The following is a 24,768-nucleotide window of genomic DNA, read 5'->3' as shown; positions in this document are numbered from 1 at the left end:
ATATCAATCTTTAATACACTTAAAAATTGCATGCAGTGCTTGTACACTGTCATTGGAGAATGAGACCTTTGATATAAATTATACAGCGTTTAACATCTCAGAGTCCTTTGGTAGAAACAGAACATGAAGTTGATCTGAAACTGGCTGATGGTTGATCAGTCAGCACTGGGATAAAGCACAGAGATCAGCAAGGCCACTGCTCTGCTGTGCTGTGTGTTTTCATGGCCTCTCCAGAGGATACTGAAATGAAAGGCTCTTAAATAAGCAGTGAATCCTTCTGATGTTCTGTCATACATCCCAAAGGACTTACATTACTTACATCCTACACGTGTCATGGAGGCTGCATGAACCCACCCATTACTTCAAAGGAGCACAAGAGGTCCCCAGTGTCTGCTGCAGTAGCAAGGGCAGGAATGATCATGTGGTATGGCTGTGTTCTCAGGGCGAGGCAGTTCAGGTGACTGGGAGATAGTGAGAAATTGGATTCTCTATTCTAGAAAACAAATACTAACCATTACTAATAGAATAAACCCCCTGGGATTGCCAAACACAATCCATCTGGCTGGACAAGAACCACGCAGCTTAAAGTAAGCATGCACAATAGTTACTAGCTTTTCCAGTTGTTGGCCAGCTAGTTCATTGACTGACATCACATGTGGCATCACCAACATGTACCCAAAGCTGGGCAGCAGTGAGAGCAGCTCACAAAAGCTATTCCTCTGCATGACGTGGAGCAGCCAAGTAGGCTCTTGGATATAGGCAGGTGATGAGACTATACACAAACAATCCTGCCAATGCACTCCTGGGGAAGATGGCTGAGCATGACCATACTAAAAACAGTGAACAGCTCTCAAATGGCAGCATTTTAATAGTGACCACTGTAAAACTGTTTGGGCCTAGCATCATGCCTCCAAAGTGTGGGGTCCATTTCTGGGCCTCATCACTGAAGTCAGTGACTGTCTGTGGAGCTCCTGCTCCCCTCTATGGATAAGTTTGACCTGGGGACACAGTCAGGAAAAGTTCTAAAGTAGCGTGGGTTGGGGAAGGAGCAGACATGCTAAACAATGGCCCAGTACATGCAATTTGCAACAATGGTCACATGCAGTCCATTCTTGGTCCCATCTTTCCACTCCAATCAGCAGAAACTATATAATGTGTCTCACACCCACACAATATGCATTCTGCCAGCTGCCAGACATAAAACCAACACATCTGTGGAGGATACAACACAGTACAATGGCAACACAGCCCCTCTGCAAGCATGTACTCAAAGCTTAATGTCTGTCTACTCAGAATACTGTATATTTTGTTCAAAGAGTGAAAGTGACAATATTGTGCTGAGTGTCCTGAATAAGACTAGCTAAGGAAACTATATTTTCTTGCTGTGTAGTTTAGTACTGTTTCTGCTGTGTTGGAGCATCCTGCCTGTCCAGAATCTGTCAAATGTATTCGGGAGTTTACCATTCTTATGATGGAAGCCATGTGTAGCTGTTGTAAGTGTTCCAGATGTGTACATTCCAAAACATGTCTCTGCTTGAGGAGAGTGTCTGTATACTGAAGCACTTACAATGAGTGTATTCAAAATCTGCTATACAATTCTGACTCCCCCAGCTGTATCATGACAGCAGAGCTTGGCTGAATAGTCTATGGTTGAACAGGTGTTGCTGATTTAATGATCAGTGCATGCATGAAGTAGGACCAGCCATCAGTACAATCCCCTCATGACCAACGTCAGCTATCCCATAAACCTGCATGCTTGTGCATATCCTTCCATCTATATAAAGTACGGGGTATGTTTGATTTTCTGTATTGCATACCCACAATGTTCTGTTCTTTTATATTCACTGGGCTCTTTTTCTCTGTTTACTCCCCTTTTATATAACTGGGGACCACTCCCCTCAAAAGTTACCCCTCCTTTTCTTTCCCTCTTTCACCTGTCATCCCTGTGCAGCAACTGCATTCTTTGAAGGGAGGAAGCAGATATACTTACGGATATCTTGCATTTCATAGGGAATGCACATGGTACATAGGGCAGCACACAATTGTGTTTCATATGACAAACCCGATACAGTATGTTACAAAGTGTGGAAAAGAAAGTGAAAGAAGGCAATAAATAAAAATACCAGACCCAAATGAGGTAAGACAGAACAAGGCAGAGAATCTGAAGACTGATTAAAAAAAAAGAAAAAGGCACACGTAGAACAGTTAGTGCCAACATAGTCGATTCAAGAAAAATATATAAGTAGTACCATGGCAAGAAACAAGTGTATTACAAATGCCTTGGAGATCACAGATTCAGTCTTGGGGTACAATTTTCAGAAGTACCTATGTCGTGGTATGTCTACACTACGAAATTAGGTCGAATTTATAGAAGTCTTTTTTTATATAGTCAATTATGTGTGTCCCCCACAAAATGCTCTAAGTACATTAAGTGCATTAACTCGGCAGAGTGCTTCCACAGTACCGAGGCTAGCGTCGACTTCCAGAGTGTTGCACTGTGGGGAGCTATCCCACAATTACCGCAGTCTCTGCTGCCCATTAGAATTCTGGGTTGAGATCCCAGTGCCTGATGGGGCAAAAAACATCGTCAGGGGTGGTTCTGGGTACATGTCATCAGGCCCTCCCTCCCTCCCTCCCTCTGTGAAAGCAACGGCAGACAATCGTTTTACGCCTTTTTTCCTGAATTACCAGTGCAGACACCATACCACGGCAAGCATGAAGCCCGCTCAGCTCACTGTCACCGTATGTCTCCTGGGTGCTGGCAGACGCAGTACTGCATTGCTACACAGCAGCAGCAACCCATTGCCTTGTGGCAGCAGACAGTACAATAGGCCTGAAAACCATCCTCATCACATCCGAAGTGCTCCTGGCCACTTCGGTAAGGTCAGTCAGGAGCGCCTGGGCAGATATGGGTCCAGGGACTAAATTAGGAGTGACTCGACCAGGTCATTCTCTTTAGTCCTGCAGGCAGTCCTATTGTACCATCTTCTGCCGAGCAGTCCTTCTGCACCATCTGCTGCCAGCTGAAGATGTAAAAGATAGATGGAGTGGATCAAAACAAGAAATAGACCAGATTTGTTTTTTATTCATTTGCTCCCCCCGCCTCCCTCCCTCCATGAAGTCCTGCCTGAAATACCAGAGGGAGGGCTAGCTTAGTGGGTTGAGCATTGGCCTGCTAAACCCAGGGTTTTGAGTTCAATCCTTGAGGGGGCCATTCTGTGTGACAATTGTCTTTGTTTCTCCTTGATGTAAAGCCACCCCTTTTATTGATTTTAATTCCCTGTAAGCCATGTTGTCAGTCGCCCCTCCCTCCATCAGAGCAACAGCAGACAATCGTTCCGCACCTTTTTTCTGTGCAGATGCCATACCACAGCAAGCCTGGAGCCCGCTCAGATCACTTTGGCAATTAGGAGCACATTAAATACCGCGTGCATTATCCAGCAGTATATGCAGGACCAGAACCTGGCAAAGCTAAAACGGGCAAGTAGGCGACATAAGCGCAGTAACGAGAGTGATGAGTACATGGACACAGACTTCTCCCAAAGCACGGGCCCTGGCAATGCGAGCATCATGGTGCTAATGGGGCAGGTTCATGCTGTGGAACGCCAATTCTGGGCTCGGGAAACAAGCACAGAGTGGTGGGACCGCATAGTGTTGCAGGTCTGGGATGATTCCCAGTGGCTGCGAAACTTTCGCATGCGTAAGGGCACTTTCATGGAACTTTGTGACTTGCTTTCCCCTGCCCTGAAGCTCATGAATACCAAGATGAGAGCAGCCTTCACAGTTGAGAAGCGAGTGGCAATAGTCCTGTGGAAGCTTGCAATGCCAGACAGCTACCGGTCAGTCGGGAATCAATTTGGAGTGGGCAAATCTACTGTGGGGGCTGCTGTGCTCCAAGTAGCCAACGCAATCAAAGATCTGCTGATATCCAGGGTAGTGACCCTGGGAAATGTGCAGGTCATAGTGGATGGCTTTGCTGCAATGGGATTCCCTAACTGTGGTGGGGCCATAGACGGAACCCATATCCCTATCTTGGCACCGGAGCACCAAGCCAGTGAGTACATAAACCACAAGGGGTACTTTTCAATAGTGCTGCAAGCACTGGTGGATCACAAGGGACATTTCACCAACATCAACGTGGGATGGCCGGGAAAGGTACATGACACTTGCATCTTCAGGAACTCTGGTCTGTTTCAAAAGCTGGAGGAAGGGACTTTCTTCTCAGACCAGAAAATAACCCTTGGGGATGTTGAAATGCCTATAGTTATCCTTGGGGACCCAGCCTACCCCTTAATGCCATGGCTCATCAAGCCATACATAGGCAGCCTTGACAGTAGTCAGGAGTTGTTCAACTACAGGCTGAGCAAGTGCAGAATGGTGGTAGAATGTGCATTTGGATGTTTAAAAGCACGCTGGCACAGTTTACTGACTCACTTAGACCTCAGTGAAACCAATATTCCCACTGTTATTACTGCTTGCTGTGTGTTCCACAATAACTGTGAGAGTAAGGGGGAGACGTTTATGGCAGGGTGGGAGGTTGAGGCAAATTGCCTGGCCGCTGGTTATGCGCAGCCAGACACCAGGGCGGTTAGAAGAGCACAGGAGGGCATGGTGCACATCAGATAAGCTTTGAAAACCAGTTTCATGACTGGCCAGGCTACGGTGTGAAAGTTCTGTTTGTTTCTCCTTGATGAAACCCCCCGCCCCTTGGTTCACTCTACTTCCCTGTAAGCTAACCACCCTCCCCACCTCCCTTCGATCACCACTTGCAGAGGCAATAAAGTCATTGTTGCTTCACATTCATGCATTCTTTATTAATTCATCACACAAATAGGGAGATAACTGCCAAGGTAGCCTGGGAGGGGTGGTGGAGGAGAGAAGCACCAAGAGGGGTGGTGGAGGAGGGAAGAACAAGGCCACACAGCACTTGAAAAGTTTAAAACTTTAAAACTTATTGAATGCCAGCCTTCTGTTGCTTGGGCAATCCTCTCGGGTGGAGTGGCTGGGTGGCCAGAGGGGCCCCCCCCCCGCGTTCTTGGGCATCTGGGTGAGGAGGCTGTGGAACTTGGGGATGAGGGCGGTTGGTTACACAGGGGCTGCAGTGGCGATCTGTGCTCCAGCTGCCTTTCCTGCAGCTCAACCATACGCTGGAGTGCATTAGTTTGATCCTTCAGCATCCTCAGCATTGAATCCTGCCTCCTCTCATCATGCTGCCGCCACCTTTCAGCTTCAGCCCGCCACTTACTCTCCTCCTCCCACCACCTCTCCTCCCGGTCATTTTGTGCTTTTCTGCACTCTGACATTGTCTGCCTCCATGCATTCTTCTGTGCTCTGTCAGTGTGGGAGGACAGCATGAGCTCAGAGAACATTTCATCACAAGTGTGTTTTTTTCACCTTCTAATCTTCACTATCCTCTGGGAAGGAGAAGATCCTGTGATCCTTGAAACACATGCAGCTGGTGGAGAAAATAAAAAGGGACAGTGGTATTTAAAAAGACACATTTTATAGAACCAATGGGTTCACTCTTTCATGGTAAACCTTGCTGTTAACATTACATACATAGCACATGTGCTTTCGTTCCAAGGTCGCATTTTGCCTCCGCTCACCACGTGACTAGTCCCTCCGCCCTCCCCCCTCCCCGTGGCTAACAGCGGGGAACATTTCTGTTCAGCCACAAGCAAACAGCCCAGCAGGAATGGGCACTTCTGAATGTCCCCTTAAGAAAAGCACCCTATTTCAACCAGGTGATCATGAATGATATCACTCTCCTGAGGATAACACAGAGAGATAAAGAATGGATGCTGTTTGAATACCAGCAAACATACACTGCAATGCTTTGTTCTACAATGATTCCCAAGTACGTGCTACTGGCCTGGTGTGGTAAAGTGTCCTACCATGGTGGATGGAATAAGGCTGCCCTCCCCAGAAACCTTTTGCAAAGGCTTTGGGAGTACATCCAGGAGAGCCGCAAATGCCAGGGCAAATTAATCATTGAACATGCTTGCTTTTAAACCATGTATACTATTTTAAAAGGTACACTCACCAGAGGTCCCTTCTCCGCCTGGCGGGTCTGGGAGTCAGCCTTGGGTGAGTTCAGGGGGTACTGGCTTCAGGTCCAGGGTGAGAAACAGTTCCTGGCTGTCGGGAAAACCGGTTTCTCCACTTGCTTGCTGTGAGCTATCTACAACTTCATCATCATCATCTTCCTCCTCCCCAAAACCTGCTTCCGTGTTGTCTCCATCTTCACTGAAGGAGTCAAACAACATGGCTGGGGTAGTGGTGGCTGAACCCCCTAAAATGGCATGCAGCTCATCATAGAAGCAGCATGTTTGGGGCTCTGACTCAGAGCGGCCGTTTGCCTCTCTGGTTTTCTGGTAGGCTTGCCTCAGCTCCTTAAGTTTCACGCGACACTGCTTCGGGTCCCTGTTATGGCCTCTGTCCTTCATGCCCTGGGAGATTTTGACAAATGTTTTGGAATTTCAAAAACTGGAACCGAGTTCTGATAGCATGGATTCCTCTCCCCATACTGCAATCAGATCCTGTAACTTCCATTTGGTCCATGCTGGAACTCTTTTGCGATTCTGGGACTCCATCATGGTAACCTCTGCTGATGAGCTCTGCATGGTCACCTCTGCTGATGAGCTCTGCACTTACCTGCAGCTTGCCACGCTGGACAAACAGGAAATTGAAATTCAAAAGTTCGCGGGCCTTTTCCTGTCTACCTGGCCAGTGCATCTGAGTTGAGAGTGCTGTCCAGAGTGGTCACAATGGAGCACTCTGGGATAGCTCCCAGAGGCCAATACAATCTAATTGCGTCCATAGTACCCCAAATTTGACCCAGCAAGGCCGATTTCAGTGCTAATCCCCTTGTCGGGGGTGGTGTAAGGAAATCGATTTTAAGAGCCCTTTAAGTTGGAAAAAAGGGCTTCGTTGTGTGGACGGGTGCAGGGTTAAATCGATTTAACTTTGCTAAATTTGACCTCAACTCCTAGTGTAGACCAGGGCTTAGGGACTCAAATCCCATTTTCAAAAGTGACTTAAGCCTTAGAAGCCTAAGACTCCTTGAAAGTTAACAGGACTGAGGCTCCTATGTGCCTAAGTCACTTCTTAAAAATGAAACTTAGACTCATAAGTCACTTAGACACTGAAAATATTGCCCTTAGTCTCTTTTTATTTTTAACATGATAAAAACTGACCATTTTATAATATTCAAGTGAGAGTTCAATCCAACCATTAAAAGACAAATGGTTCTTTAAGTATTATTCTTTAATTCTAGTGTGCTAGGTAAGGAAGGTGGGGTGGAATACAGCAAGGGAATGTGGGAGTGAGGAGAGGGGCATGGGGTACTGGGGGAGGAGGATGAGATGGGGAAGAAAAGAGGACAGGGGAATCGCGGGGTAAAGCGGGAGCCCGGCATCCCCTTGGCAGCAGCTGGGGCTCCCCTGTTAAGGAGGCCCATCGAACTGGAGCCAAAAATCAGACATCTGGCAACACTAGCTGGATCCCCCGGGCTGTGGCCCAACCACTTTCACCCTGGATCCCTGGCAGAGTCCCATTGCCCCTGAACCTGGAACCCTCTCCCCGCCAATGACCCCTGGTGCATCTGGATCTCCCACTGAGCCGCCCGCACCCAGATTGCCCCACACAAAGAACTCTCACCCCACACCTGGATCCCCCCACACTAATCCCCTCCACACTTGGATCCTGCTGGGCTGAGCCTGCCCAAACCTGGTGCACCTGGTGCAGAGGAGAAGGGCCCCTGGGTGTTTCTGGGGCAGGCCCAGCCATTGCACTGTGTCAGGGTCAGGTGCAGCCTCCCTGTTGAGTCCCTGTACTGGTGGGGGCTTCAGGGTGATCTTCCACTTCAGTGCAGCCAGTGGCCTGTGGGTCCCCACTGCCATACTGGAGCCACGTTTATTTATTGACAAAATTGCAATGCATATTGTGTGCATAATTTTTATTTCTTTGGCGCAGAATTCCCTCAGGAGTGTATAGGGTATGAAAGGTACTTTAGACAGCAAATTCTCAAAAACAAAATGGATGAAATAACCTCCATCTCGCAATAGTCTTGGCAATATTCAAATATATTTACAATTCATAATCTCCAAATTATTAATTTTTGAACTGCCACTTCTAATCTTTACTTCTGTTTAATGCATATTACTTCGTGTGATGTGGCTTAGCCATTTTGCTAGAGAAAAGAACAAGATATTTCTACATATTTTATCTAGGTATAACACTTACAATCAGTGATGAGCTGCCAAAATCTTAACAACGGGTTCCCTCCTCACCCCATGAGGGGGTCGTTGCCCACCCCCACCCCCTGCGTTCCTTGACGCCCCCCCGCCCCAGGACCCCTGCCCTATCCACCCCCTCCCCTGTCCCCTGACTGCCCCCAGAACCGGGCAGGAGGGTCTCGTGGGCCACCATAGTGGGTGCCCACCCTGCCCCGCCCCACCCCTAAGAGCCAGAGGGACCTGCTGGGGGGTGAGGTGGGGAGTCCCAGAGGTGCTTACCTGGGGCAGCTTCCAGGAAGCATCCAGCAGGTCCCTCTGGCTCCTAGGGGCGAGGGAGCGTAGCTGGGGGGGAGCAGGGGGAGTGGCCGTTCCCCCACTGATCACATCAAAAGTGGCGCCTTAGCTCCAGAGCTGAAGCACCCACAGGGAAAATTTGGTGGGTGCAGAGCATCACTGGCAGCTCCCCACCCCGTGCCCAGCCCCAGATCACCTCCACTCCGCCTCCGCCCCTGAACGCGCCACCCCGCCCTGCTTCTCCGTCCCCTGCCCCCTGCTGGCTTCCCACGAATCAGCTGTTCGGCGGGAAGCCTGGGAGGGCTGAGAAGCAGGTGGTGGCTTCCCGCTCAGGCCGAGGGTGGTGGAGGTGAGCTGGGGCGGGGAGCGGTTCCCCTGCACCCCCCGCCCCGTGTTACCTGCTGTGGCACGCGCGGCCCTCCTCGCACCTCCCCCCACCCCAGCTTACCTCCGCCTCCCTGGGCCTGAGCGGGAAGTTACGGCCTGTTTCTCAGCCTGCCCCAGCTTCCCACACGAACAGCTGATTCGCGGGAAGCCTGGGGGGGGGGTGGAGAATCAGGGCGGGGCAGCGCGTTCAGGGGAAGAGGTGGAGGCGGAGCAGAGGTGAGCTGGGGCCGGGGGTGGGGCGGGGAGCTGCCGGTGGGTGCTATGCACCCACCAAATTTTCCCTTGGGTGCTCCAGGGCTGGAGCACCCATGGAGTCAGCACCTAAGATGCCACTTTTGGCCAGTTAAATTTAAACCTTGCGGAATAACCGGTTCTAAAACGGCTTCGAAATTTAACAACCGGTTCTAGCAAACCAGTGCGAACCAGCTCCAACTCACCACTGCTTACAATCTATTATGGTTCTCTCATGTGCCAAAGACTTTTTATAATACAAATTCAAATGAAAATGTACACTCTAAAAATATAAAATTTGAATGTATCACAAATGTATACCAATTTTTCTTGGCTGTGGGGGATCAAATAAAATTTAAAAATATGAATTTTGCAATTCCATAGCCATAGTTACTTATAGCTAGTATTAACTGGCCAAAAGTAAATTAGCAAAGGCTAACTCATTTTCACTGCCCAAGAAATGATCCAAGGAAGAATGTATGTAGTTGTTTATGTAGGAGAGTATTAAAAAATCTATATGGGTCCCATTGTTCTCCATCTACTAAAAACTTACTGGACATGTCATTATGGTGACCTGCTGACCATGGCCTTTTATGCTATTAACAGCAAGTGTCAGGCAAGTCTGAGCTTGAAGCATCAAACTTTGTTTATAAAGAATTTATCATGCAAACTTGGTATAAAGCCAAAGAAATACCTATGAAGATTTGTTTATTTGTTTTTTAAACACTGGTCAACTCATTTCACAGTCTGATCTAACTTAATAAGAAAATATACATGAAGAAATGTAAGTTTAGGATACTGTATAGCAAAGCACTCTAACTGCTTTTTTAGAGAGTTTTCATGCAGACTAAAACAAGTTATGTTTGGAAAAAATTTCTCACTTGTAAAGTAAATCCACAGCCACTGGTTCCAGTCCTATGCCAAAGCCCATATAGTTATTGTTGATGAAAGAACTGGCATTGCCTTGAGCATCGACAACAGTGAAGTAAACTGTGTCACTTCCTACTGGTAACGAGTTTCCTTTATTATAGTTGTCACTGACTCTAAAACAGCGAAAATAAAAATCATTAGTGTGCAACAAAAGTCATTATTTTATGGCCCAATTTAAATTGCATTGTAAGGTGTTGCTCACCTTACTCCTACAAGTAATCCTAGTTGAAGTCAATGGGAATATTCCTATAAGTATGATGAGCAGCATTTGGCCCTGAATTTTTTTGAGTGGATTTTGTTTATTAAAACAAAGGACCAGATTCTGGTCTCTACTTGTATAATCTGGATTAACTCCAAAAACAATAGAGTATAATAACAGGTTTCAGAGTAGCAGCCGTGTTAGTCTGTATTCGCAAAAAGAAAAGGAGTACTTGTGGCACCTTTGAGACTAACAAATTTATTGGAGCATAAGCTTTCGTGAGCTACAGCTCACTTCATCGGGCTGTAGCTCACGAAAGTTTATGCTCAAATAAATTTGTTAATCTCTAAGGTGCCACAAGTACTCCTTTTCTTTTTAGAGTATAATAAAGATCAGAATCTGCCCGCAAAAGGACATCATGTAAAATTCAGCTAATATCATTGAAAGATAAGGCCCAGGAAGGATCCAAAGTCTGAGGTCCTTTTATGACCAGGTAATGCCTAGATCAATAAGTGGTTTCTATTGTATATCCTATGTTTGGTTAAGTACAAACATAGTTCCACCAACAAATTTAAGTAAACACTCTTATCTAAAGTACACAAAAGCAGGCTAGCATGCGTTGGTACTTAAAAAAAAAAATCACATTTAGAAATACACTGTTTTAGTCACTGTTCTCTTGAATTTTGAGACCTGTCATAAGAGTCTTTCACACAGTTCATGCCGGTCATTACTTTAAGAAATATATTTAAAATATCCTTTAAAACCACCCTCAATCCCCTGGCTTCGCTATCAACTAATGGAATTATTTCTCACACATTTCAACTACAAAGAGGGACATAACAGGGTTGTTCCCTTGTCCCTCCTTTTTAATGTCTGACTTGAACCACTGGCAATGGACATATGTCAGCACTCAGCTATTGAAGGTGTAACTATAAAGAGGAAAAAAATACAAAATCAGTTTATATGCTGATGACATTTTTGTACTATTGAAGAATCCATCCTCATCAATCCCATCATTATTGAATCTAGTTGACATTTTTTGAAAGATCTCTGGTTTTTGCATGAACTGGAATAAATCACAAGCAATGAAAATATCCAAAAGACCAGCTCCTTCTCAGTTTCAGCATTTTCCATTTCAAATATACAAGGCAATATGCAAGGTGCTAATATCTATCCTAATCGTCTCAAAATTGTTTTTAGAAATATGAACTATATATAGAAAGAAGTTTCTAAGGATGTAGAGAGGTGGTGTCTCCTCCCACTATACTTTCTAGGGAGAATAGAAATAGCCAAAATTGATATCTGCCCAAGAATGACTTGTGTCATTAGTCTATTGCCTTTCAAGGTCTCTCTTTTGCTCTTTGCTCAAATAAATAGGCAGGGCCATTAAAAAATCCTGGGCAACTGGAAGTAGGGGGTTGCCAGACTTGTTTCTATATTATCTAGCATTCTAAATGCATCCCATTGTAAGGTGGTTCCCTTCCAGCAGCTCTCTGTATACACACCGATGTGGTTGGAGATTGACAAAAGCTTAGCTATGTCATTTGATTCCCTCTCTCCTTTTATATACTATAGGAGGCTACCCACACCGTTAAGTAAAAATCCAATCTTTGCCTCTACATGGGGCATTCTGCAACTTGTTAAGATGATTACAGCATCTGATCTTTCTAATTCTCTTCTCATACCACTATGAGTTACCCCATGCCTCAGGATCAAAACCAATGGAACATTTAAGACAATTTGGATAGAAAAAGGATTAACAAAAATTAAAGATATAATACAAGATGATAGACTGGCCTCCTTCAATTACATTGTGTCACAAATATCAGATACTTCTGCCTAACTTCTTCCTTCTTTCAGTGGCTAGGCTCAAGAATTCATGAAAAGATAGGGGACAATTGGTCTGTTTCAACTCTCTCATCTCTAGAACATGTTAAGAAATAGGGAAACAAAAGTCACTTTGTAGGAATTACTTATAATGCTCTGCATTACCGTCAATCTTGGTGCCAAACAAACATGGGAAAGAGAACTTAGCCTTACTCTCATGATAGAAACCTGTCAGGATCTCTGGCTTCATGTGAGAAATACTTCAAGTTCTTTATCCTTGCAATTCTTCCAGAAAAAGATATTGAACAGATACGACTAGACTCCCGAACATTTGTTTAAGGCCATGTCTACATGACACAGTTTTGTCGACAAGTCAGCTTTCGTCAACAAAACAGTGGTGGAGTACACACTGAAATGCTCCTCCCACCAATGTAAATCCCCTGCTGTGCCACCATGATAAAACTACCCCGACAAGAGGCGTAGGGCTTTTGTCAGTGTAGTTAGGGTGACATAGACACTGTTCAGACACTGCATTCCTTACATTGGCTGTTGGCTATCACTCTTGTCAATTTGGAGCCATGAAATTGACAAGAAAGCTGGCTCCCAGCTCCCCAGGCGGGCTGCTGCCAGGTCATTACCCCAAGCCTGGCTACTGTCCTGGGGTCCCAACTCCCCCACAGACACACACCCCAGAGCTCTGCTGCCGACCGGGAGAATGGCAGCCAGCCGGGAGAATGGCTGCCAACTGGACTCCAGGTGTGGATCTCCCCACTGGAGGCGAGAAGTCCTGGTGTGAGGGCAGCTGGGCTGCTAGGGGGGAGCTGCATGGAGCTGAGAGACCTGGCTCTGAGTCCCCCACAGTGCCCCTCTTCAGTCGGTGAAAGTGCTCCTGGTGAGGATGCGCACCACCAACAGAAGGAGGGTAGTGCGGACATCAGCCACCGCAGTAATTAATGCCATGGCTGTAAGTCGACCTAACACGGGTCAACTTAGGCTACATCTACAGTACAATCTAAGGGCTAGTCTACACTGGCCATGTTAAAGCTCTGCCATAGCAGCGCTTTAACGTGGCTGTGTAGTCGCAGCAGAGCACTGGGAAAGCCAGTGCTTTAAAAAAACCACCTCCACGAGGGGCTCCCAGTGCTGGGGCACTGTCTACACTGGCACTTTACAGTGCTGAAACTTGCTGCACTCAGGGGGGTGTTTTTTCACACCCCTGAGCAAGAAAATTGCAGGGCTGTAAATTGCCAGTGTAAACCAGCCCTTAGGCTAGATTTGCAACACACAGTGAATGTTGGCAATTCAAACAGTCACATGCCAATCATTCACACATCCTCTATATCTGTCAAAAATGCATGCGGCCTGGAACACAATATTCAGTGCTCTCTCAAAAACTTAAAGTGTTGTTATCTTTCCTTCCCAAAGCTTGTGTATTTTATGGGTGCTGGATGAGTTGGTATTACATTGCAGTAACTATTTTAATGGCCAAAAGAGTTATTTTGAGAAAATGTAAATCTGAAATTCCTCCCTTGTACACAGACTGATTTAGTGAGCTCTCTACGACTGCATTAATGGAAAAAACGACTCTGTCTAATAGAAACATTTTTGAAGGGAGGGGGGAAAGGAGGATGTCTGGTCACACATGAAACTATTGCATAATTTTGCAGTTTAGTATATATTAGTCCCTGATACTCATAGGTTGTGTCCTCGACAACTGGAGAAGCATATCGGCTGCCACTGAACATGGTGCGAGGAACGCCAGGAGCTGGGAGTCCTAGTGCCACAGGTGAAGAATACAGATCACACTATCATCACTCCGAGAGCCAGAACCATGCTGGAGAGGACCCTGAAGGATGCCATCTGCTGCCAATATGTGAAAAACCTGAAACAGAAGCCAGATCAGGACAAGGCGTTCGAGGTGATGTGCAAGTGGGACGCCAGCAACCACTTCATCCCCGGGGGCAGCTTCACTCAATTTGCCAACTGGAGGTTCATCCACAGGGCCCAGCTCAACTGCATCCCACTGAATGGAGCCATCTGCCTTGGGAATCGGGACAAGCGATGCAGGAAGTGCAGCTATGCCAACGAGATGCTACCCCACGTCCTGTGTAGCTGCAAGCCCCATTCGAGAGCTTGGCAGCTGCAACACAATACCATCCAAGATTGCCTGGCCAGAGCCATCTCACCACCCATGGGGAAGGTTACCATAAAATCCGCCATCCCCAGAACTGACAGCCAACTGCAACCAGATATCGTCATCACCAACAAGGACCAGAAGAAGATCATCATGGTGGATGTCACATTGCCGGTCGAGAACAGGACCCCGGCCTTCTGGATGCCCAAGCTTGAAAGGTAGAGAAATATGCCCCTCTGGACGAAACCTTGAGAGCTAAGGGTTACCAGGTCCAGACGCACACGCTGATCGTCGGAGCCTTAGGCATATGGGACACCAGGAATGAGCGAGTGCTGGGAGAATGCGGAATCAGTCAACGCTATGCTTGGCTGATGCAGCAACTCATGGTGTCGGATACTAAAAGGTGATCGAGATACATCTACAAAGAACACATCACTGGACATCAGCAATACCAGGAGGCATAGGCACCAACTTTCCGCAGCACCGGTGGGTGCTCGCGCCCCCTGGCCCCAGGCCCGGTCCCAGCCGCGGCCCCATCCCGACTCCATCCCTTCCCCGCCCATGTTGCCTCCATTCCAACCTGTTCCCAAAGTCCCTGCTCCAACTCCACCCCCTCCTGCTCCTATTGGACCCCTTCCCCAAATCCCCGCTCCAGCCCTGCCTCTTCCCTGAGCACGCTGTGTTCCTCCACTTCCCCCCTCCCTTCCAGCCACGCGAAACAGCTGTTTCGCGGCACAAGCACTGGGAGCTAGGGTGAAAATGCAGGCACGCAGCATGCTCAGGGGAGGGGGAGGAGGCGGAGGCAAGTTGGGCGGGGAGGCGGGGCTGGGAGCTGCCGGTGGGTGCAGAGCACCCACCAATTTTTTCCCGTGGGTTCTCCAGCCCCGGAGCACCCACGGAGTCCAGCCTATGCCAGGAGGGATGAGCTGGAGTGCCGATGAGAAGAGCAGTCAGGAAAGTAACAAATATTTTCCTCATGGATTGTATTTTCTAAATGGACAACCAACCTAATTCTCAATTACTGAGGGACAATCTCCAATCATTGATATATTTTGCTTTCCACAACCAAATCTCTATAGAACTTTTCATGAGTGATCTATCCAAGTATTCGGGTTCTAATATATAAACTGTATTGTTAAATCTATTCACCTAAATGTGGGTTATTGCTGATTATGTACTCTATGTATCATATGACTTTTAAAAACTAACTTTGTGGATAATCTAAGCACTGTAAGCAGATGTACAGACACTCTTTTCCCAACCTATGTATTATATAATGTTTTTAACTTTAGTTTTAATATATTAGTCCCTGATACTCATAGGTTATGTTCTCACTTATTTATCTCTTTAGTCACTTCAGTAGTTGATGCCCTGCATGCCCTCTATCCGGTCAGGGGGCAGGGGATTGTTTGTTTTTGTTCTGTTTTTTCCAGGCTTTACAAATAATGAACACTGCATTTTGTTTGTGTATGGTATTTCCATCTTGTATATGTATTTAAATATGTTTCATTTTCTGTTTATATTTTATATAAAAACAAAAGAAATAAAGTTTAAAAAACTCACCCTAAATGTCTATGCAAAAGGGCATTTGGTAGAGTTTGACCAAAATGAAAACACCTCCAGCCTTCAATGTTTTATTCCTCCCCTCCTGATACTAATAAAACTATCAGCCATACACATAAGTAAAAGAACAGTGTTAAAACTCCAGCTGTTAAGCTGGATGAGCCACCAGCGATGAGCCACCAGCGATGTGCTCAGGGAGCTGGATTTGTTGCAGCGGCTCATGCACTGCATGTCACGTTGTCTCTTGTTTAGTCTCCTGCCACTTTTATTCTATACTAGCTGGCATGGGACTAAACAAGAATCAATTTTTTGCCACTCTGTCAGAGCAACAAATTCAGAGCCCAAGAGTCTGTTTTGCAGAGGATTAGGAGTTTGAGTGTTTCAGTCCTTCTTTTGGAGAGCTGGCAGATTTTTCAGTATCGGGGGCAGTGGTGTATTTACGTATGCGTCAGATGGGCCAGTGGCCTGGACACCAGCATTTGAGAGACAAAGAGAAGGGTTGCACAAATTATTTTTCCATGCATTCTATGTTTCACTGTGGCCTCCTGGATGGCTCTCGGATCACAGGGATCAAGATACAGGGCCTTTTCTTAAATAAAGCAGGCTAGGGAAAACATTCTTATTCTGGGCTCTGAGCAAGAGAGAAGGTCAATCACTATTGGGTGACTTTTACATTAAATTGTTTCAGGGATTCATTTGAGGGCTGTCAAACTTATTTTAAGATATCTGGGCTGCTCTCTACTTTTTACATACTATATATAGTGCATATTTTAAATAAAATCATCCACTGCTTGATTGTAATAAACCATTATTGCTCTAATTCAAAGAGAAAACTGCCACTTTTATCGATTCATATGGTGAATCATATTTGATAGTTTCCTATCACATTTCATTTTATCTTTTAGATACAACCTGGGCTAACAACATAACATTAAACAGTAAACTCTTTGTACTTTACACTGAACAGTTTACCACAGAGACAGATTAGTGTTAAAATAAAAGGATATTCAGACCACAGTGTTTGCAGAAATAAACTAAAGACTCCAGCTACTCTTACAAATAGAGCCTACTTAATACTATACAATGGACTTTTCTTTTTCACCAAGATCAGAAATGTACTAACACTAATGATCCACAAAAGCAAGCGAAGGAAGAAGCCTTACCTTTGCAAATTAATTTTCTCTGAGCATCCTTTAGCATATGTTTTAAAAAGAAGTTATTTTGCAGGTACTGAAACTTTGTCATGGACAGCACAGAACCAGAAAGTAACAGAGAAGCTCAGTTTCATGGCTTCAATCAGTACATGTAAATAGTCAGCAGTGTTATGGCCCACGTCTAATAACGGCAACACAAATGACAAAAGTTTTAGTTTAATTTTAACCTTTCAGTGTTATTTCATGCTATAATGACATTGTTTACCCTGCTGTTATTGGATGACACTAATTACTGAATTGATTTCAATGGAGTATTGCCAGGGATGGATTTGATCAATTCTTTCCAAGGATACTAGGGAAATATTCATTCATTTTGTACTTAAGAGTTCTTCAGAATTTGTCTCATAGTCTTCAGTGGTATTAGGTGTTTTATACCACTTGATCCTATCTGAACAATTCAGAATTTTGAACTGGTATCAAGCTATTTATAAAATATCACACTATTTTTAAAGTTATATGAGGGCCTCTCTTCAAAGTTGATAGAGTAATTTGCTAAATTTTCAAAGTTATATTAAATTTCAAAAACATAAATCTCAGAGAGGCTGTTTCATACTAGAAAATTTCCCAATCCAGGTCCCACTGAACACTGTTTACTATATTGGGATATTTAATAGAGAATTATCCACTGTAGAGTGGAGTCATGTCTAGTAACAATTTTATTTCCCCTTCTGCTTGGCTTTGAGGAAAATTTTCCTCAGAGTTGAAAAAGAACATTAACATGTCTGGAAATCTTCATTTTGTGTCTGCTTAAATCAGCCTCAAAGGAAAATGTCACGGACACTGAAAAATTCTTTCCATTGGACATAACTCAGACCTTTAATATTAAAATTGTCTAAAATGTGCAGGGCTATCAAAGCTGTGATTCCTTATCCATTTGGAGGGATTTCCCAAACATTCACCTCCTGGAATAGCAAGACATGTTGTTATTCCCCCATTTAAAAAAATTTTTTTCTAAAGGTTTCCTGAATATTATCACATATTATATACCAACAATGATGTAATAAAACTGGGTATTTCTTCAAGGCAAAGAGAAACCAGGTAACGTTAAGGTGGTATAGCTTTTTTTTCACTCCATCTTGTATAACAACAATATGCAACCCCTATAAAACAATACACTATTCTAAAGCAATGGCCCAAAACCATTGTCATTACACAAGTGTAAGCAATATTATTTTCCCCTTTTATTGTTGCCATAAAGGATGAAATACTGGTCCTCTGTCTGGGGGTGGATTTTGCCCATAAACTAAATACAGACATTGGCTTTGTAAAATACTTTGAGAATTCCCATGTATACTCTTTCCTAAATATACCTTGGTCAGTGGAGTATGTGGGAAAATGGGAGCCTATGTTTCAAATATCATAGATAAAACTTATTACTTTGAGTGCTTATGCAAACTTGTCCTCATAACATTGAACTTATACAATTCAGCTTGTTAAATCTAATGATAAAACCATTAAGTTCTATATCTGCTTCAGAAGGTTAAATACCTATTTATCTGAAAAGTTTATCAGCATTAACTGAGTAATATATAGAGTTGCCTGTCTTTGAATATTAAATTATATGCTATAACCCTGTGAGTTTATTTTTAAATTAATAACAAATGAGCCTGCCCTGCGTTCTTTGACAACCCCATCACTTATGTCAATTGGAGTTTTCCCTGAGTAAGGACTATAGGTTTGGATCTAGACGTATCCAGTTATTTCAAAATAGTGTGCATAAGTTGCTCTGGGTATGTTCGCTTGTTCCTATAGTTAGGAATATTACTCAGTATATAGTGGGGTGTGTATCTATGACTAATTATTTTATTAGCAGGTCAGTAAGCATTGACTGTCTTTTGACATACTATATAGCTGGGTGTGAAAGCACAGAGTTTGCTTATGTTTGTACTCCATGAATAATGCAAGAATCAACTGTTCACATGGTGAGAATAAAAACAATGCACTCAAAAAAATGCTGCTCAGCAACCCTGTGATATTCGATTAGTGAGAATATTAAAATATCCAAAATATAATTTCAAAATCCATGTGACATCACACACAGCCAGAGAATACTGCATTTGAAAACATTTAGGGCCCAATCCTGTATTTTTTTATGCACCAACAGTTCCTGTGGCATTTAAAGGGAGTCTTGGATATGCAAAGAATGCAAGATCAAGCCTAGGAAAACACCACCAATCCCTACCATTAAAAAAAATCTTTGTCTTTTGATTTTCAGTGAACGTCGTGCTTTAGGAAGGCTCTGCACTGACAGCTCTGGAGACCTGTACCAACAGAACTGGTAAAAGCACATGCACTCATAGCAAGCCCACACTGCACTACAACTCTGAAAGGACCATCTTCAGAGGTGGGAAAGTAAGTTAGTTTCCATGCCCATTCAACAGTTAGCATCTCTGCTGAGACTGCCAACATGAGGACCAGTGCTGTATGAGTTGTGATAGTGGTTTTCCAGGAGAGGAATCCCATCCATTAGGAACTGTGCTCAGGCTGCCCAGGTGACTGGAATTTAAGTCAGCAAAGTGCAGAAAGAAAATGAGATGTCCATTTTTAACAGGGAAGATAATTAGCCATTGGAACAGATCCTAAGGGATGTGGTAAGAATCCAAATGATGGAGAGTTTAAACCAAGAATGGATGTTTTTCTAGGAAATATGCTCCAGTTCAATCACAACTTGATGGGTGAGATGCAGGAGTCCCATCATGAAATTCTGTGTGTTATGCAGGATGTCAAACTAGGTGATCACTCTGGCCATAAAAATCTATGAGTTTCACAGCATATGAGTTTCATGTAAGTCACTGAACAAAGGTTTCAGAGTAGCAGCCGTGTTAGTCTGTATTCGCAAAAAGAAAAGGAGTACCCGTGGCACCTTAGAGACTAACAAATTTATTAGAGCATAAGCTTTCGTGAGCTACAGCTCACTTCATCGAAATGCATCCAATGAAGTGAGCTGTAGCTCATGAAAGCTTATGCTCTAATAAATTTGTTAGTCTCTAAGGTGCCATAAGTACTCCTTTTCTTTTTAAGGGAGGAGACAGAGTCAGATGGAAGGAGGGTGTGAAAAAGAGCTGTTGAGATAGTAAGGAGGAGAAAGGGTACCTGGATATGGGCTTCAAATGTTTCTGAAACTCAATTCTGGTCAATATTCAGTCTTATTCCATCTCCTTATGCGTAGCCTCAGAATAGTCCCTTTCCAACCACCCCACAGTTACACATTCCCAAATCCAACCCCTGCTGGAAAAGCAAAGAGGGGGAGGGTCTGATTGTGATCCCATTGTGTAAAGCTATGGAGAATCTTCAAGCCAGCAGTGAGCATAGGGGAAAGGAAGGGTTTTGATTTTGCCAATCTGGCCACCACACAGAGAAGTTGTGGGACAAAGGGAAGAATTTCAGAGATGATCTGGCAAGGAAACCTCAGTTCCATTCCAGTCTAGGCTGCGTGACAGGAAAGTCCAACTCTGAAGTATGAGAGAAGGGGAGGTAGGAGAATATAAAAACAATGAGCAATATATGCTCTTGCAGAAAAAACTATGAGCGGGGAGAGGGATAAAAGACCCAGGTAATCACAAGGCTGAATTTTCTCCTAATGCTCCCTTTTCTGGTCTCAGGGCGCAATTCAGCAAGGTACTTAACAACTTGCCTAATTGTAAGCATGTGGGTAGTCCTATTGATTACAATAGGACTGGTACTTAAGTTTAGGCACAGGCTTGCCAGCCCTTGCTGAACTAATGCCTCAATATTCAGCATATTTTTGGGGACTCAACTCCTAAGTACTTACTCAGTGAGAAGTCAAAGGGAGTTTTCCCAAAGTAAAGACTTCAGGAGGTATACAAATAGTGCCTAGAGTTCACAACCTGAGTGAGAGAGATTCACTGGCAGGCAGAACACTAGTTTGCTTTCTTTTTAGTATGAATGTTTTCAGATGGATCCCTTCTAAGTGGCAAAGTGCAGCTCCTGGCTACCTCAGCTTTGAATATTAAAACAAACTCCTTTGCTCCTGTAAGTCACGTAGAAAGTTGCACTGTACAGCAAATCTACTCAGCTACCCCGCACTTCCCCCTTCCCTGATAAATACTGCAGCTCAATGATTTCTTGCTGAATTCCTCAGATGGATTCAGAAGCTTGAAGGGCATGGAGCTTTTTCCCCATGGTGAACAGACTGTCCAATCTACATTCTATTAAAAATAATTACAATTAAAAGAAATAGTTTCCACTCTTGACTCAAAAAACATTTATTTGTTTAGCTCATCATATTCACATTTACAGTAAGGCAAGCTTGAATCAAACTCATGGATCAAAACACTTCAAACCTCAGTGTTCAAACTTCAGATCTGAATCAAAATTTTGCAGCTTGAGTCCATCTTTAATTTGTAATTAATTCACTAGCTAATTTCTAAGAAACAAACAAACAGGGCTATGTTTTCTATGTTAGACCTGCACGACTGCACACATACATAACCCATAAATAGCTGATGTGAACATATACCTAAGGTATTTGTATGCATATATAGTCAGTTAGGCACTGAGGTGGCCTTATGCACACAAATGGCGTATGTATTCACAAGGACAAATACTTGAGTTATTAGTGCATGGTGGGTATTCGCAGATATAAATTAGGCATGCAAATACATAAGTATACTTCTTCATGCCTAGCTTGGTAAACCAAACTCACAATATCTGTCGGGTTCAGAACACCAAACTGTCCAGAATACCTTGTAATTTGTGAAAATCAATTTTACCTCATTAGTGACATGGCTTTTTAAATCTTCTAAATCCATTAATCCTCCATTTCTCTGAACAGTTTCTATAATAACTTCTGCAACACAACCTTCGTAGAAGCTTTTCTTGCCAGATTTTGCCAGCTCCTGAAAGAGTTGTAGCTTGTAGCCTGAAAACTACAAAATAAAGAAAAGGAGTACTTGTGGCACCTTAGAGACTAACAAATTTATTTGAGCATAAGCTTTCGTGAGCTACAGCTCACTTCATCGGATGCATTCAGTGGAAAATACAGTGGGGAGATTTATATACATAGAGAACATGAAACAATGGGTGTTACCATACACACTGTAACCAGAGTGATCACTTAAGGTGAGCTATTACCAGCGGGGGCGGGGGGAATGGGGGATGAAGACGACCTTTTGTAGTGATAATCAAGGTGGGCCATTTCCAGCAGTTGACAAGAACGTCTGAGGAACAGTGGGGGGTGAGGGGGGGGATAAACATGGGGAAATAGTTTTACTTTGTGTAATGACCCATCCACTCCCAGTCTCTATTCAAGCCTAAGTTAATTGTATCCAGTTGCAAATTAATTCCAATGCAGCAGTCTCTCGTTGGAGTCTGTTTTTGAAGGTTTTTTTGTTGAAGTATTGCCACTTTTAGGTCCATAATCGAGTGACCAGAGAGATTGAAGTGTTCTCCAACTGGTTTTTGAATGTTATAATTCTTCTCGTCTGACATTCTAGTGAGACAAGTTTGTCTTGGTCAAAGTTAAATTGGCATCTTCATGTGGATTAAACTATTTAACTCTACTGGTTACATCATTGGATGATTTAGGTGATTTACATGGGCCAGATGTGTAAAATCCACTCTAAGAATGATTGTGCATCTGGGAGAACTTTGATCCAGTTCTGTCCTGTCTTATATCCTATGCAACAAATTCTAAGCATTGCATCTGTATTGAAATGGTAGTCTGTCAATAGGGATGCACTTAGATTGTTCCTTTTGGTTACTTTAAGCCATCTCTGGTTGAGTTCAGAGCTTTTTGAGCAATGTCTGTTGTATCTAGTACTCCCAAAGGGTTAAATTTGTCCTGGCTTACACACAAGCATGAGAATGACTCTGTGGCCTCACGGTTCAAGCATTCACCCAGGCTGTGGGGGAGACAGCATCCAGTCCACCTGCTCCAATGATTCTTTAATTATTCATCCAAAGTAGAACTGCAGAGTCATGGCAGAAATATGGCATCTAAGGAACTTTTACTGGAAAAATTTATGCACCGAGAGAGTTTAGGTCCCTACAGGGTTTGGCAGGGTTTTGGACATACCAGTGGAGCTTGATTCTGGGGTTTAGATGCCTAATGTGGTAGTCAGGTGCCTAAATTCTGTTGTGAATATAGCCCTTGCTGAACAAGCCAAGCAGAGAAAAGTCTGCGAACAGAAAGGGTAATAGCTGTGGAGAACTGCAATCTATTGACCTCAGATATCTGCATTATGTGCCCCTTTACTAGAGGATTACAAACATTGGGTGGGATAGGGAATTTGAGGGCATAATTAATTTAATTTCTGGTTAGTGATTGCTGTAGTTGGTGCTGACAGCACAGTTTACATTTGAGGATTTTTTAAATTTAAATTAATCTGCCGTATTTTTTACTATAGCTTTATTTGATCTATGTCTGGAATTTAAGATGTGGGTATACTTGTTATACCTTTATGAAGTTTCTTTTGTTCAGCTTTCAAGAAATATTATTCTTTATTTGTATTGCAGTACAACAGAGGAACCCATTGTGCTAGGCACTTGTACAATCACAGAACAAAAAGGTGGTTTCTGCCTCAAAGATATTATAATCTCACTATAAAACAAGACACAACAGCTGGATTGAGACAGACAGATGGAGGACCACAAGTGAACAAGGAGACAATATTGGTCATCATACTAAACAGTGGTCTCAGGATTATAATTTTAAACACAGTGTATCTACAGAAAGAATGGATGGAGTATACAGAAAAATGACCTCTCCAAATGAAAAATATGTTCAATGATTTTTTTAACAGGTGGTATGAGATTATTCAGGAGAAGAATCTTCACACAAGACCAATTAGTACAGCTAAAATCTTGGCCCCATATAAATCAATGGCAAGAGTCCCACTGACTTTAATAGGGGTAGAGTTTCACAAGGCTGTTTTCCACTCACACCAGTGTAACTCAAATGACTTCAAGAGTTGCTAATGGTGGTGTAAACCAGAAATGAGATCAAAATCAGGCCCTATGAATCTTAGCTGCTGCACTCTGGGGTTCCACCACAGCCTCTTTGATGTGACAGAGTTTTAGCACTTCAAAGGCTATGGTGGATCAGCCAGCACATTTTGCTCCAGGAGGTACCTGGTACTGAAGGGATGAAAGGACAAACAGTGTGATGAGGTGTATCATCTCTCTATATAACAAGGGAGTGTTCCCTTAAGTAACAGGTTACAAACTGGTACCAAGTTGTAAAATATTAACAGGAGACAACTAATCAACTGAAGTTCAGTGAACTCCTCTCCTTAATCATCCAGACAGATTAAGAAACAAAAGGAAAAAGAATGTTAAGCATCTACAAAAAATATATCTATTAGGCCTGTCCCATAATAATATACACATTTCTGCAGGATATATGACATGGTAATTTTGGGGAGAAAGGTAGAATTGTGCAAATCATGTACTTTTTTAAAGAACACAATAAACATTTAAAGTGTTACTTGCTCGTATTTTTTGCATCCAGACCTGTGTTTGTTAAGTTTGTCTCCTACTTCTGATCTCCTGGTTACCTGACCCTCCCTGACTCCTGCTCTGACCACTAGGTCAGACCACCAACATCCCAGTTATGACATTAATAAGGATTTGCATGCTAAAATAAGTTTAATTTTACAAACAAAGCAAAACACCTGTTGGTTATTCTATTGGTTCCAAATGTCCCAGGGACTGTAATCTAAAAACAGATTTCCTTATGCCAAAGATGTCCTCCTTGGGGGGAGGGATAGCTCAGTGGTTTGAGCATTAACC

General features: G+C 43.7%; 1 pseudogene; it reads right to left on the bottom strand.

Moving 5' to 3' along the window:
• Positions 1-331: 331 nt before the first annotated feature.
• The window catches only part of LOC119861381, a 38,569-nt pseudogene continuing 14,132 nt past the window's right edge, over positions 332-24,768 (bottom strand).

The sequence above is a fragment of the Dermochelys coriacea genome, chromosome 9, assembly GCF_009764565.3.
Source record: "Dermochelys coriacea isolate rDerCor1 chromosome 9, rDerCor1.pri.v4, whole genome shotgun sequence".
Taxonomy (NCBI): domain Eukaryota; kingdom Metazoa; phylum Chordata; order Testudines; family Dermochelyidae; genus Dermochelys; species Dermochelys coriacea.
The sequence above is the reverse complement of the archived record's forward strand: the minus strand, read 5'-3'. Positions and strand labels throughout refer to the sequence as shown.